Here is a 16270-nt window from a genome sequence, read left to right on the forward strand (position 1 = left end):
CACACACACACACACACACACACACACACACACACACACACACACACACATATATATATATATATATATATATATATATACATATATATATTATATATATAAACATATATATATACATATATGTACATACACGGTATATATATGTGTATATATATATATATATGTATATATATACGGTATATACATATATACGGTGTATATAAATATATATACATATATACGGTGTATATATATATATATATATATATATATATACATATATACGGTGTATATATATATATATATATTACAGGTGAAAAATGTAATCACACATATATATATATATATTCTGTTAAAAACGACAGCAAAAGAATTATTAATTAGTTTTTTCCGTGAGTTTTTGGTAGGGGGAAAGGGAGTAAATCAAATTTCCAAAATTCATAGGAAACACAAAAGTTATAACAAACACAAAAGTACAGTACACAATAAACACAATACAAGAAAAGAATACAAGAAATACAGCAAAAAACAATACAAGCACAACAAAATAGATATCAAGACGTTTCGCAGATCTTTCTGACCTCCCCGAGTACCATTTCCGCCAACCTGTGATCTCTCCCAGTGTTCGTGGTCCTGCGTGTGACTTCCCCCAGTTGCAACACGGTGACTTCTCCCCGTGCTTCCCATTTCATTTAAAATATGCTCCCTTTCCCTTTCTTTTCACTTCTACTGAGGATGCAGAAAGATATGCGAAACGTCTTGATATCTATTTTGTTGTGCTTGTATTTTGTTTTTTGCTGTATTTCTTGTATTGTGTACTGTACTTTTGTGTTTCCTATGAATTTGGAAATTTGATTTACTCCCTTTCCCCCTACCAAAAATCTACTTTTCGCAAGCTTGAGAGCTCACGGAAAAAACTAATTAATAATTCCTTTGCTGTCGTTTTTAACAGAACATGCCTCAGAGAGAATCTCCTGCCACGCTTCACCAATATATATATATATTTATACGGTATATATATGTATACACACACACACACACACACATATATATATATATATATATATACATATATATATACATATATATATATGTGTGTATATATATACATATATATATATATATGAGGTACGAACCCTGACCCGTGCGTCGAAAATCACGAGGCCAAGACGCTAGCAACCATGCTACATGGTGATGGTTCAAAAGGACTGTACTAGTCCCCGACCACGCTTCACGTAACAATGAAAGATCTAGTCTCAATTTCATCTAATCCCGTATTAGGCGAGCCCTCCGACAAGTTGGGTATGTTTAAGACAGATTGAACATTTTTAGAAGCTCCGCCATGGGATACGAACCCTGACCCGTGCGTCGAAAATCACGAGGCCAAGACGCTAGCAACCATGCTACATGGTGATGGTTCAAAAGGACTGTACTAGTCTCCGACCACGCTTCACGTAACAATGGAAGATCTAGTCTCAATTTCATCTAATCCCGTATTAGGCGAGCCCTCCGACAATTTGGGTATGTTTAAGACAGATTGAACATTTTTAGAAGCTCCGCCATGGGATACGAACCCTGACCCGTGCGTCGAAAATCACGAGGCCAAGACGCTAGCAACCATGCTACATGGTGATGGTTCAAAAGGATTGTACTAGTCCCCGACCACGCTTCACGTAACAATGGAAGATCTAGTCTCAATTTCATCTAATCCCGTATTAGGCGAGCCCTCCGACAATTTGGGTATGTTTAAGACAGATTGAACAGGGTTCGTATCCCATGGCGGAGCTTCTAAAAATGTTCAATCTGTCTTAAACATACCCAACTTGTCGGAGGGCTCGCCTAATACGGGATTGTTGTTGTTGGTATAATAGTAATAACAACATAATATATATATATATATATATACATCCACGGTATGTTGTTGGTATAATAGTAATAACAACATAATACCAACAACATAATCCAACGAATTGACTTATTACTATTATACCAACAACATAATAGCAAGAAATTTAATAGAGTGCAGTTTGATTCATACCACTAGTAATCAAAATACCAACCTACATAAAGGCTTGTACAAACTTGATAATTTCATTTGTCAAGAAATTAGTAAGATAATATCAGGTAAAATGTAATCCAACGAATTGACTTAATGTCGCCCTATATAAGTAGTAGAAACAGTGACCCTTGGCGACTGTGACCTGATGTCGCCCGACCATCGTAAGATAATTGACAATGACCTTCCGCTCTCCTTGGCGACTGTGACCTGATGTCGCCCGACCATCGTAAGATAATTGACAATGACCTTCCGCTCTCCAGGGGGTAATTGGTCGCTACGCTTATTCAAACTGTCCTTGTTCCTTTGTATCATGTATATATTGTCTATGTATTCCTATCACTATGTACTTGTTGCACTGAAGATGTAATATACGAAAGCGCTCTGCTTCGTTAGTTTCTTTTTCCAAGTGGTCTACTTTGCATAAGTGAACACACGTACCCGTGTTCTTATTAGCATATATATATATATACGGTATATATATGTATATATATACACACATACATACATATATATATATACAGGTATATATATTATTAAAAGTGATGGCTAGTTTTGCATTAATTATTTTCTTATAGGTATTTTCCATATACCTTATTATAGATTTATGTTCCTTAGAAAGGAAATTTATGACTTGGCTGTATGTACTCATATTAGCTAGATCGCGATTTCGGGTTCTAGACCCTTCTTCAGTAGCTATTGGGATGTACTATCTTATAGGATAAGAATTAATCCGATGAGTCTAATGAAAGTTTTAAGTTTTATGCTAAGCCTTCAAACTGGCTAATCATACTAGGGGAGGTCATCCGGTATTTAAGGCAGTGACGAAATGTCACGTGCACTAGGAGAGCCTCCGGGTGCGTGTTGTGGCGGAATTTTGTCTCGTGTTTACACTGGTGGTGTTTTGTCCCGTATTGGCGTTTGTGGTGTTATGTCTCGTGTTTGGATTTGCACCAGTTTGTCTCATGCTTGGGAGGGCTCTAAGGTCGTCTGCTTGTTTATTTAGATCTGGGCTTAACTCCTTAATATATAATGCTTCTAAAATTGGGAGCCGTCTATCATCAGTACATAAATCCAAAATTTCAGTGTTTTCCTCTAGGTTCTCTCTTGATAGTGTTATGCCATGTGCTTCTTTTAAGTGGTTTTTAGGGGCTCCAGATGTCAGGTGATATGAGAGGCGACGGGACTTCCTCATTGTAGTCATGCCAATATAGGTGGATGGGAGGGCTTCACAGTTCCCTCGTGTACATGTGAACCTATAAATGACATGTGATTTCTGAAGTTCCCTTTTCTCTTGTTGGGGGCTGTTTCTAATAAGGAGGTGGCTAGTTTTCTTGGTTTTATAATAAATTACCAGGTTGAGTATTTTCTCTGGATTGACTGGTTTGATGTTTTTTTGATAATTTGTTTCATTATGCGTTCATCTTCTTTATATGCTGACGAAAAAATTGATTTATAATAGATGTTTATTTTCTCTTTATTCTGGTTATTATTGTTGTTTTTATGCCAGCCGTCCATTATTCTCTTTATTTGGTGGCTTATCTCTTTTTCACTAAACCCATTATTGAGCAGTACTTGGGTAGAACGTTCTATTTCATTATGCACTTGTTCCCATGTGCTACAATGAGTTAATGCTCTTCTGATATAGGCACTGATGGTGGAGTCCTTATATCTTTGGGGGCACTCGCTAGAACCATTAAGGAAGTGTCCCAGGTTTGTGGGTTTTGCGTACACCGTAGTGTTAAAAGCATGTTCATTTTGTTTCACTAGGAGGTCGAGGAAGGGTAAAGCTCCGTCAATGCTATCTTCCATAGTGAAAGTGAGTTGAGATATCTTTTGTAGTAGGTGGCGGAGTTTTTCAGCTTCGTTGCTGTTCTTGGTCTTAATGAAGATATCGTCAATATATCTACAATATATATCTGGTTTTTCTATTTTTGTGAATACTTCTTCTTCTACGCAGCCCATGAAAAAGTTTTCCATTAATACTCCGAGGGGGGATCCCATTGCAACACCATCAATTTGACAATATTTGTTCCCACGGGGGCTAGTGAACGGGACCTGTTTAGTATAGCATTCAAGCAGTGTAGGTGTGGTGTCATCGTGGTACACTTTGTTGATTATGTAATCAATTGTGCGATCTACGGAAAGAGAAGCGATTCTGCCTTTAGCGGAGTTTACCTTGATGATATCTAGGAAATCAGATGTGGATTGTAGACTGTAGGTGGTGGGAGTGTAGGGAGTTAGGATGGAGCACAGTTTCTTAGCGAGCTTGTACGTAGGTGCAGGGATTTGAGAAATTATGGGACGGAGTTTATTGCCAGGTTTGTGTGTTTTTACTGTCCCATAGCAGTAACCCATACCATACTCGCCTGAAAGTTTGTCAAGTTTTATTTTACTGGCAGCATTATTCCCTTCTATTAGTCGATTAACCTTTTTCTTAAGTGATTCTGTAGGGTCTTTGTTGATCCTTTTAAACTTTGTTGTGTCATTAAGAATGGTGTCTATCTTTTCTAAATACTCAGAGGTGATGAGTACATAAGTTGCTGCTTTGTCTGCTTTCCTGATGGTGATACTATGGTCTGATTTTAACTCTTTTGCAGCTTCGATATGTCTCTTGTCAATTAAATTGCTGTTATATTTTCCTCTGGATTTATTAGCTTCGGCAATAACTTCTTGTTTAAAAGTGGGTTCAACAGTTACTTCACCTTTTTTACATAATTTCTCTACATCGCATTCTGTTCTTTTTTGAAACTTTTTAGGTTTAGACAGAATATGGCAGTTAAGCCCTAAATTGAGAACTTCCTCTTGGTCTGGATTGAGAATCTTGTTGGTTAAATTTATGTAACCCTTAGGTGGGCGTGAATATTTAATATAACCGCCGTTCAAATTTATTAATTTCTTTTGATTAGCTCTAGTGATTGAATTTCTGTGTTGATTAATAATACCTGAGAATAGGGTGTCAATATTCTCTTTCAAGGTTGTATTTATATCTATATTTTTCCATTTTTCTTCAAGTTCTTGGTATTCTTGGTTAAGGTTTTGTATTTTGTCTTTTAATTCTTTAACCCTCTGTTTCATATATTTTATTCTTTCTTCCTTACTAGGTTTATGCTTACGTCTTTTGCTTAGGGTCGCTGCCCCATCACAGGGGGTATTATCAGTGTATTTGGGCAGGAGTTTTTCTCTAATGCATATATTATTAAAAGTGATGGCTAGTTTTGCATTAATTATTTTCTTATGGGTATTTTCCATATACCTTATTATAAATTGTTCCTTAGAAAGGAAATTTATGACTTGGCTGTATGTAGTCATATTAGCTAGATCGCGATTTCGGGTTCTAGACCCTTCTTCAGTAGCTATTGGGATGTACTATCTTATAGGATAAGAATTAATCCGATGAGTCTAATGAAAGTTATATATATATATATATATATATATATATATATATATATATATATGTGTGTGTGTGTGTGTGTGTGTATATATATATATATATAAGTACACATATATATATATATATATATATGTGTGTGTGTGTGTTACTTACTATGGACTTATGTTCCTTTGAAATGAGCTTTATGACTTCACTGTAGGTAGTCATGTTTGCTCTCAGGAATATTCTATCTGGTCAGGATAAGAATTATTCCTGTGTTATGTTTAATTATTTTACTACATATACGTAAATTTCTGTACGGGGGGAGGTCACTGGTCACCTGGAAGAGGTTACCTGGTAACTCAGGCAGTGATGAAATGTCACGTGATAGGGAAAGTCCTAATCACAGGACATTTTGTCACAACACGGCAAATGATCCCACGCTCTAAGGTAAACTAAATCCCAATAACTGTCGTAAGGGATAAAATACTTCAGAGCCCAATCGTACATAACCCTTGTTCTAGTGCAAATATGCAAATGAGCTAATAGACTAAACAGAGGCCATGTATACAAACATTTGACACACAGATGTACGTTTGCCTACAAGTCTATTTAATTTTGTGCAAATTTTCTTTATTCCACACTTGAGGACAAAAAAGCAACGCGGAACACAACGACGATATCGACCATGACAAATATTGTCATCAGAGGTGCTGCACAATAAGGTCACTTACCATGTTGTGACCTCCCCGTGACGCAAGTTCACCTCAGGATGTAAAGTGTCGCATCAGTCTCAACGTCATATCTAAAGAAAAATAACAAATTAACAACAATTAATAAACGGATAAACAGAATAACATGTTTGGACACCCATTTATTGTCCTTGGTATATGTAGAATTTTATACGTATAATGATAACTGTTGCTTTAAGCTTGATTGACTGGAAACCAAAGGCCCCAAAGCAACTGGCGATGATCCTCAAACCTTAATAGATATCTCTCTCTAGGAAGAAACGTTGGACCATTTCCTGCGTTGTATTGGAGTGGGTCTGTTTTTATATTACCAAATAGTAGTAGTAGAAGTAGTAGTAGTAGTAATAATAGACCATGCGATGATATGCAAGCAGGGTGGATTCATTTGCATGCGACACGATGAGATAAGAGATCTCACTGCCCAAATGCTTCAGGAGGTGTGCAAAGATGTGACTATCGAACCAACATTACTCCCACTGGGAGGGGAGAACTTCAGATACCGCACGTCCAACACATCAGATGAAGCAAGAGTGGATGTCAGCGCAAGAGGTTTCTGGACACGGGGACAATTGGCTTTCTTTGACATGCGAATATTTGATCCGATGGCCCCCTGTTACAGCAACCTAACTATTGAGGCATCCCACTCCCGGAAAGAGTATGAGAAGATCAGGATGTACGAAGAGCGCATACAGAATGTAGACCAGGGCTCATTCACTCCTATAACCTTTACGACTTCAGGTGGGATGGGTCCTAGAGCAAAGGCATTCTACGCTCGGCTGGCTGAGGTAATGGCTGAAAAGAAACAACAATCAAAAAGCAGCATTGTTTCATGGATGAGATGTAGACTGTCATTCTCACTCCTAAGATCAGCCCTCATATGCCTGAGAGGTACCAGGTCCCCACCGCCCAAATCAACACATATACAAAACCTAGATTTTGAGCAGACGGTGGTTGACAGTAGGATAAATGAACTTTTGTATTAGGGATAATTAAAAATAAATAAATAAATTAATAGATAAATAAAAGGGTCGTCGACTACAGTCATTGGCGGGAGAGGGGCTAATGAACTGTGTCTGTGGAAGACAGACCCTGCTGCTTCCACCACACAGTTCCACGAGGATGGAGGTCGTATTCTAACTAATAAAAAAGAAAGAAAGAAAAAGTAATAATAGTAGTAGTAATAGTAGTAGTAGTAATAGTAGTAGTAGTAGTAATAGCAGTAGTAGTAGTAGTAGTAGTAGTAGTAGTAGTAGTAGTAGTAGTAGTAGTAGTTGTTGTAGTAGTAGTAGTGGTGGTAGTATTAGTAGTATTAGTATTAGTGGTAGTAGTAGTAGTAGTACGACTTCAGGTGGGATGGGTCCTAGAGCAAAGGCATTCTACGCTCGGCTGGCTGAGGTAATGGCTGAAAAGAAACAACAACCAAAAAGCAGCATTGTTTCATAGATGAGATGTTGACTGTCATTCTCACTCCTAAGATCAGCCCTCCTATGCCTGAGAGGTACCAGGTCCCCACCGCCCAAATCAACACATATACAAAACCTAGATTTTGAGCAGACGGTGGTTGACAGTAGGATAAATGAACTTTTGTACTAGGCATTATTAAAAATATATAAATAAATAACTGGATAAATAAAAAGGTCGTCGACCACAGTCATTGGCGGGAGAGGGGCCAATGAACTGTCTGCGGAAGACAGACCCTGCTGCTTCCACCACACAGTTCCACTAGGATGGAGGTCGTATTTTATATAAAAAAAAAAAAAAAAAGTTGTTGTAGTAGTACTAAGAGTAGTTGTAGTTAAAATAGTGCTTTGAAAAATAAAAAGTAGTAGTAGTAGTAGTAGTAACAGTAGTAGTTAAAGTAGTGCTTTGAAAAATAAAAAAGTAGTAGTAGTAGTAGTAGTGGTAGTAGTAGTAGTAGTAGTAGTAGTAGTAGTAGTAGTAGTAGTAGTAGTAGTAGTAGTAGTAGCAGCAGCAGTAGTAGTAGCAGCAGTAGTAGTAGTAATCGTGGTAGTAGTAGTAAAAGTCTTGGTAGTAGTAGTAGTTGTTGTAGTAGCAATGATGGAAGTCGTTTTATTTCTAAAGTAGAAGTAGTAATAGTAGTAGTTATATCAGTAGCATCAGCAGTAGGACTAATAGTAGCAGAGGTGTTGCTAGTAGTTGTTGTAATAGAGGAATACGGAACATACAACAGAACACCCCCACCTTTCTTGTGGTTTCTATATTGATGAAAGTGTTTAAATCCCGCAATGTTAAATTCAGCTTCAAACTCTTTACCATTTAACCATGTCTCGGTTATTCCTATTATATCGAAATTTTTGCTTCTGACATACGGCTGTACCGTATTTCTTGGAATTTGTTCCTAATACTACGAGCATTAAATTACCTGGTTTTAAGAAACTCATGATTATTTCTTTTTGACACGTTTTGAGTTTCAATATCATGCCTTACATTATAATTTTTTTCTTTATTGACACCTTAATCTATATTGGTATTTGGTCCTTCTTTGACATTCAATACCTCATTAACATTTCTCCCATCCCGGACATCTGGTCACTCACGGTCATCCGATCTCTTTTGTACACTTTGCCCCCCCCCCCCCTACGGCACCGCGTTTCACACCGGCCTCCCGTCGTTCATTGACATTCTGTCCGGCATCCCTTCCTAAAATTATATTTTGTCCTCCAGTGGCATTATATCCTGCTATGATATTTCGTCCTCCACCATCATTACAGGCCATCGTGATCTTTTGTCCTCCACTGTCATTACATCCAATCGTGATATTTTGTCCTTCATTAACAATCTGTCCGGAATCCCTTTCTAAAATTATATTTTGTCCTCCACTGACATTATATCCTACCGTGATATTTTGTCCTCCACTATCATTACATCCCATCGTGATTTTTTGTCCTCCACTGTCATTATATCCCATCGTGATTTTTTGTCCTCCACTGTCATTATATCCCATCGTGATATTTTGTCCTTTGACATTGCATCCTAATATAATATTTCGTCCTCCACCGACATTATATCCTAAAATCATATTTTGTCCTATACTGGCATATTGTTCTACATTATTACTATACTATACCCTGTTTTCCCCAGTACACTCTATTTCCCATTCTCTTTGGGTTTCTACCCCCCCCCAAAAAAAAAAAAAAAACTAGTTCATTACAAACTCCCACAATGAGGTTTGTAAGAACATCTTTGGCTCTGCGGGTAAGGTGGATCCCATCAGAAGCGTAAAGGTCATGATGCCTGGAAAAGAGATGCCAAGGATAATGAAAATGGTATCCCAGTTGCGTGCACAATCGTGATATTCTCTCATTGATCCCTATGGCTCTACTGTTCCAACACGAGCCTGCGTAGATCCTCGGGAGGATCCCACAGACTACGTGACGGGTTCCACGTTCCTTCATCTCCTGGACGAAGACCTTGTAATACCGAACATCTTCCTCTGATCTCACCAAACCCACATCGTTACTTCCCGTGTGAACAATAGTAACCGTGTTCGTCCGTCTTTGCTCCCTGATGGTCTGGGTACAATCAGTGATCCCACGGCCCGGTCGACATACAAGCTTGCACCGTCGTTTAGTCTTCCGCTGCAGGATGTCGTCATAGCCTCGCACCATGGAGTCCCCCACCACCAAGAACTTCTGATTTTCAGCCACTTTATCCTCCAGCAGAGCAAAACGATTGGCTAGAGCCAGCGGTTGCTCCGCAGGATACTCGCTTACCGAACGCGGGCTCGACATACTGGACCCCACGGAGCGCTACTCGCTCACGGCAGTGGCAGAAGGGGAAGAAGTGGAACGCTCTTTGGGTTGTGGGAAGGATTCATTCTTCTCACAGAGCGCACTCCTGAGAAGACGAATTTCCTCCTCACACATCTTGAGACGGTCCTCCAGGTTCACACAACCTTCACAAGCCATTTCGCTCCCCTTCAGCAATACAAACGGCAAAGAGAAAATATAAATCAACAAAAGAAACCAAAGCGGTCTCTAAATAAACTAAATACACGAAGCTTACTCTGCTTACCTTATACTATTTCTCCTACCTTTGGAGTACAGTAACAGAATACTGTTTTGACTCTGAATTAATAGAAAACTACACTTTACCTATATCTGTAACTGTATAGCTCTATACGTATACAATTACAAGAACACAACACAATCACTTGGCACTATTCGGAAATATAAATTTCACAGGTATTCGCTAGCTGGTGTCTCTGTAGAAAATGAACTCTCTAGCTGAAGTCGCGAAGCAGACTCACAGGTCACGAAGCAGACTGACTGAGATCACGGCATTCTTTGTATGGGAGTGACGGGGTAAATGGCAAAACACATCAAACAGAGGGATTAGACGTGTAACAGAGGACGAGTTCAATAAATGTGGTGTACTCTTGTGACCGGCACCAGGCAATTCTATTCAGTCAGAAAGGAACCTCCTGCAACCTCTCGACTGAACAAAATCGCCCGTCATTTGTTAATGGCCCCAAATTATTCGCTCCCTTATCAAGTTGGCTCTAACCGATCTTGGACACTGTCTAGCAGCCTGTGAGAAATCTGCACCTCCGCAATGGGGTTTTTGGTTATTTATCCTTCCTCGTCCGCTTTTATCCTCTCATCCCTTTTTCCATTCTCCCATCCTCTTCTTCCTTCTCCTCACCCCTAAGACCATTTCCATTTGGTTTCTCCTTCCTCCTCCCATTCGCTTCTTTCTTTTCCTCTCTCCCTCTCTTCTTGTCTCTAATCTCTTTCTACCTTGTTTCCCCCCTTTCTCCCTCTTCTCTTCTTGTTCTACTTCTCTCCCTCCTTCCATCCCTCTCTCCTTCCTCCCACCCACTTCCTTTCATTCTACTCTTCGTTTTCCAAGTAGAGGGACAACTTTGGTTGGTGCAAGTTTAGGCTTCAAGTCAATTACTAAAAAATGGAATAATAATAATAAAAATGATCTATTTAGGTTATTGCAGGTTTAATGATTTTCTTTAGGTCTTGTCTGGACGCATGGAATGACTTCAGGAATAATTGAAATTTAGTAACTCGAAAAATCGGGCGTTTATCATATTCCTTGCCCGCAAAGAACGAACGCAAGGCCATCAATCGATGTAGTTCCTCTATTGTTTTTTTGTTTTTTTTGTAACATCACATTTTCTTTTTGCGTGCATATTTTCCAAAGAAGCAACTCCAACACACAAAAATAATTAAAACAAAACAAAACAAAATCAAAAGAAAATATAACATAAATAAAATAAATTGAAAGAAAATTAAACAAGATGCCAGCTGAGAGCGATCCCGCCAAGACGAGGACGAAGATCGGATTCACTTGAAGTCAAACATCGATGAAAGGAAGGGTGAATCTTCATACTCTCCTTTTCGAAGAGACCAATTCACAGTATTTGGAATATCAAAATTCATTATAATAATAAACTAATCTCTTCACTACTGATTGGGTGCCACGGAAATGAATTAAATAACCTGTCGAGAGCTAGAATAAAACTCAAATGCCATCCGGTACGAGAGGAGTTAATTGAGATGTGTAGTTGTTTATCTGAGTCCCCAGAGAGCCATCGCCGCCACGGAAGGAGGCGCTGGAAAGACGCACGCGACCCAAAAGAGGAAACCCGGAGCTCTACTGGAACAGAACGTCGGGTTGCGTTGGATTGGGTTAAGTTAGGATAGAATAGGCTAGGTTAGGCTAGGCTGGGTTAGGTGAGGTTAGGTTAGGTTTGGCTAGGTTGGGTTGGGTTTGGATAAACTAGGTTAGGATAGAATAGGTTAGGTCAGGCTAGGTTGGGTTAGATAAGGGTAGGTTTGGCCTGGTTAAGTTGGGTTGGGTTAAGTTAGGTTAGGATAGAATAGATTGGGTTAGGATAGGTTGGACTAGGTTGAGTTAGATTAGGTTACGAGAGGATAGAGTAGATTAGGTTAGTATAGGTTGGGTTGGGTTGAGTTGGGTTTAGTATAAGCTGGATCGGTAATAATTGATGCTCTCCTACCATGGGATCAATATCTTCACTTACCATTCCAAATCCGCTCTGGAGTACAAAGGATTACAAAGGCGGAGCATGCCGACAGGAGACCTTTTGATCCATATCTAGGTCGGATGCGAAAAAAAAATCATATTAATAATAAAACAATAAATAAAAACTATAATAATGTAAATAACAAATAAAATACATAAATAAATGCATAGGTATAGTTAGATAATAAACAAACAGGTAAATAGTAAATAATAATAAATTGACATATAACTAATAATAAATGAAAATCAGACAGACAAATGATAACAAAACAAAAACAAATAATATAAGATAAATTATAATCATTACAGCATCTTACTTAGGTATTTATCTAACTGATTCTTAAAGCTTCGAACTGAACTACATTGCACTACCTGTGCAGGAAGTTTATTCCATTCATTTACTACACGGTTGGCAAAGTTGTTTCTACCTACTTCTAAATTGAATCTATTTCCGGACAGTTTGAGACCATTGTTTCTTGTCTGATTCTCATTCAATGTGAAAAAATGTTTACTTTTGATGTTGTCAATTCCCTTTAAAATCTTAAAGACCTGTATCAAGTCACCTCTGAGTCTACGCTTTTTTAGGGAAACAGATTCATGTGTTTTAGTCGATTTTCGTATGATTTATTTTTGATATTTGGAATCAGTTTTGTGGCTCGCCGTTGTACTTTTTCCAGTCTGTCAATGTCTTTTATGAGATTCGGTGACCATACAGAAACAGCATATTCCAAATGTGGACGAACTAACGATTTATATAGCTTGTTAATGAGTGATGGACTTTTGAAATCAAAAGATCGCGCAATCAGTCCCAGAATCTTATTTGCTTTCTCAGAGGCTGAAATACACTGCTTGGATGATTTGAGGTCGTTACTGATAATTACGCCGAGATCTTTTTCACTATCAACTTTTGTTAACGAATTACCAAATAACTTGTAATCGTACTTACTGTTATTTTTACCTATGTGCATTACCTTGCATTTACTTGTGTTAAATTTCATTAGCCACTTTTCAGACCATTGCTGTAATTTATCTAAATCTACTTGAATATCTAATTGGTTTGAGTGATCATTTGCCACTCCGCACAGTTTTGTATCATCAGCAAATTTGGAAACAGTAGATTTTAGTCCATGGTCTATATCATTTATATATACTATGAATAGAAGTGGCCCAAGAACGGAACCCTGAGGAACTCCACTTGCAACACTTTTCCATCCAGAAGTTTTTCCATTTAAAACAACTCTCTGTTTTCGACCATTCAACCAATTACTAGTCCAACCTAATTTAGTAAGTAGTCTTTCGTGTGGGACGGTATCAAAAGCTTTTGCAAAGTCTAGATATATTAAATCTATATTGTTTCTTTTGTCATAATTCGAGATAACTGTGTTGTAGAATTCGAGTAAGTTAGTCACGCAAGAACGTTTCCGTCTGAAACCATGCTGGCTATCATTTATCAAACGGTTACTTTATAAATGATGTTCGATAGCATCTCTGATGATAGTTTCCATTATTTTTCCTAAGATTGAAGTCAAACTTATAGGCCTATAGTTATTTGGTTTCTTTTTGTCACCTTTTTTGAATATGGGAGTAACGTTAGCTAGCTTCCATTCTCTTGGGACATCTCCGGATATGATGGATTTCTTGAAAATAATTTCTAATGGAACAACAATCTCATTTTTCATTTCCTTCAAGATTCTTGGATGCCAACCGTCAGGCCCTGGTGTTTTATTAACTTTGAGTTTGTCTATACATCTTTTAATTTTTTCTTTTGTTATATTTACCGTAGTGAGTAAGTTTACCCCAGACTTTTCACAGGTTTCAGTTTGGAGTTCACTTTGAGGTGTTTCGTTTACGAATACAGAGTTAAAATAATTGTTTAAGATATTACACATTCCTTCATTTGAATATTCAAGTTGACCGTCAGCAGATAATAGTGGACCAATGTGATTCCTAACAACCTTTTTATCTCTAATGTAACTATAGAATTCTTTGGGATTCTCTTTGGATTTATCAGCGATGTTCATTTCGTATTGTCGTTTTCTTTTCCTTATTGTCTTTTTTAAATCTCTCTGTATTGATACATAATTTTCATAGTCATTAGATACACCCGAGCACTTATATTTCTTATAAGCCTGTCTCTTTTTAGCAATACTTTTTTCAGTTTCTTTGTCGAGCCACTTTGGGCGAGCCTGATTTGGGGGACGTCTGTCCTTAAAAGGAATGTAAGTTTGAATCATCTTAGTGAGCGTATTTTGAAATATTTCCCACATCTGATCTACAGGCCTTTCGTTTAATTTTGCCTCCCAATCTGTAAGCTGAAGCTCCTGACGTAGTCCTATGAACTGAGCTTTACTGAAATCGGGTATTTTAGAAACACAAGTATCTATTCTAAAATTGTTTAGGAGTTTGAATCTAACTAAGTTGTGATCGCTATTTGCAACAGATTCACCGACTTCTATATCAGTTACCATGCTTTCGCGGCTAGTGATCAATAAATCGAGCAAGTTTCCATATCTTGTGGGCTCTTTTACATGCTGAATTAAGTAATTGTCACCAAGAAAATCAATCAAGCGACTACCTATATGGCCATGTTCAAGGGTCATCCAATCAATGTCAGTAAAATTGAAATCACCCATTATCAATAAATCCCGGTTGCAGAAACTAGACAGTTCTTGAAATAACAGTTGGTCGTCTGCTAATGATAATGTCTTTGGCCTATATATTACACCTATATTCATTTTTTGTCCATTTGTTTGGGTTAATTCAACCCACAATCTATCATATGCATCCTGTTTCACTTTCTCTAAAACACAAGCATGAACATTGTTTTTAACGTACAATAGAACACCCCCACCTTTCTTGTGGTTTCTATCCTGATGAAAGTGTTTAAATCCCGCAATATTAAATTCAGCTTCGAACTCTGTACCATTTAACCATGTCTCAGTTATTCCTATCATATCGGGATTTTCGCTTTTGACATACGCCTGTATTTCTTGAAATTTGTTCCTAATACTACGAGCATTAAAGTACATGATAATTTTTCCTCCACTATAATTACATCCCATCGTGATCTTTTGTCTTCCACTGACATTACATCCTATCTTGATATTTTGGCCTTCATTGACATTCTGTCCGGTATCCCTTTCTAAAATTATATTTTGTCCTTCACTGACATTATATCCTACCGTGATATTTTCTCCTATCGTGATATTTTGTTCTCCACTATCATTACTTCCCATCGTGATCTTTTGTCCTCCACTCTCATTACATCCCATTGCGACATTTTGTCCTATGACATTACATCCTAATGTGACATTTCGTCCTCTAGCGACATTTTGTCCTATGACATTACATCCTAATGTGACATTTCGTCCTCTAGCGACATTACATCCTATCATGATATTTTGGCCTTCATTGACATTCTGTCCGGTACCCCTTCCTAAAATTATATTTTGTCCTTCACTGACATTATATCCTACCGTGATATTTTCTCCTCCATTATCATAACGTCCTATCGTGATATTATGTTCTCCACTATCACTGACATTATATCCTACCGTGATATTTTCTCCTCCATTATCATTACATCCTATCGTGATATTTTGTTCTCCACTATCATTACTTCCCATCGTTATCTTTTGTCCTCCACTGTCATTATATTCCATTGCGACATTTTGTCCTATGACATTACATCCTAATGTGACATTTCGTCCTCTAGAGACATTACATCCTATCATGATATTTTGGCCTTCATTGACATTCTGTCCGGTATCCCTTCCTAAAATTATATTTTGTCCTTCACTGACATTATATCCTACCGTAACAGACGAAGAAGTGTCTAGCCATCGTTGGGGTGCCACGGGCATGAATAAAATAGACTGTTGGTAGCTAAATCAAAGACAAGGTACGAATGGCTTGTAGTGTGAGAACACGCAAAGAGCTTATTCACAGTGTGTCGGACACCGGGTCGGCTTTAGCCGTGCTTCGAATAACGCAGACCTGTTGTCGAGTCTAAAGGTTTTCGCTGACCTCTACTTGCCGCGGTACTCCGACCACCTAGAGCAAAGGTGATCTTGGTCGTAGCTAAACATC

The sequence above is a fragment of the Oratosquilla oratoria genome, chromosome 6 (genome assembly GCF_046742065.1).
Source record: "Oratosquilla oratoria isolate Oo_2021 chromosome 6, ASM4674206v1, whole genome shotgun sequence".
Taxonomy (NCBI): Eukaryota; Metazoa; Arthropoda; class Malacostraca; order Stomatopoda; family Squillidae; genus Oratosquilla; species Oratosquilla oratoria.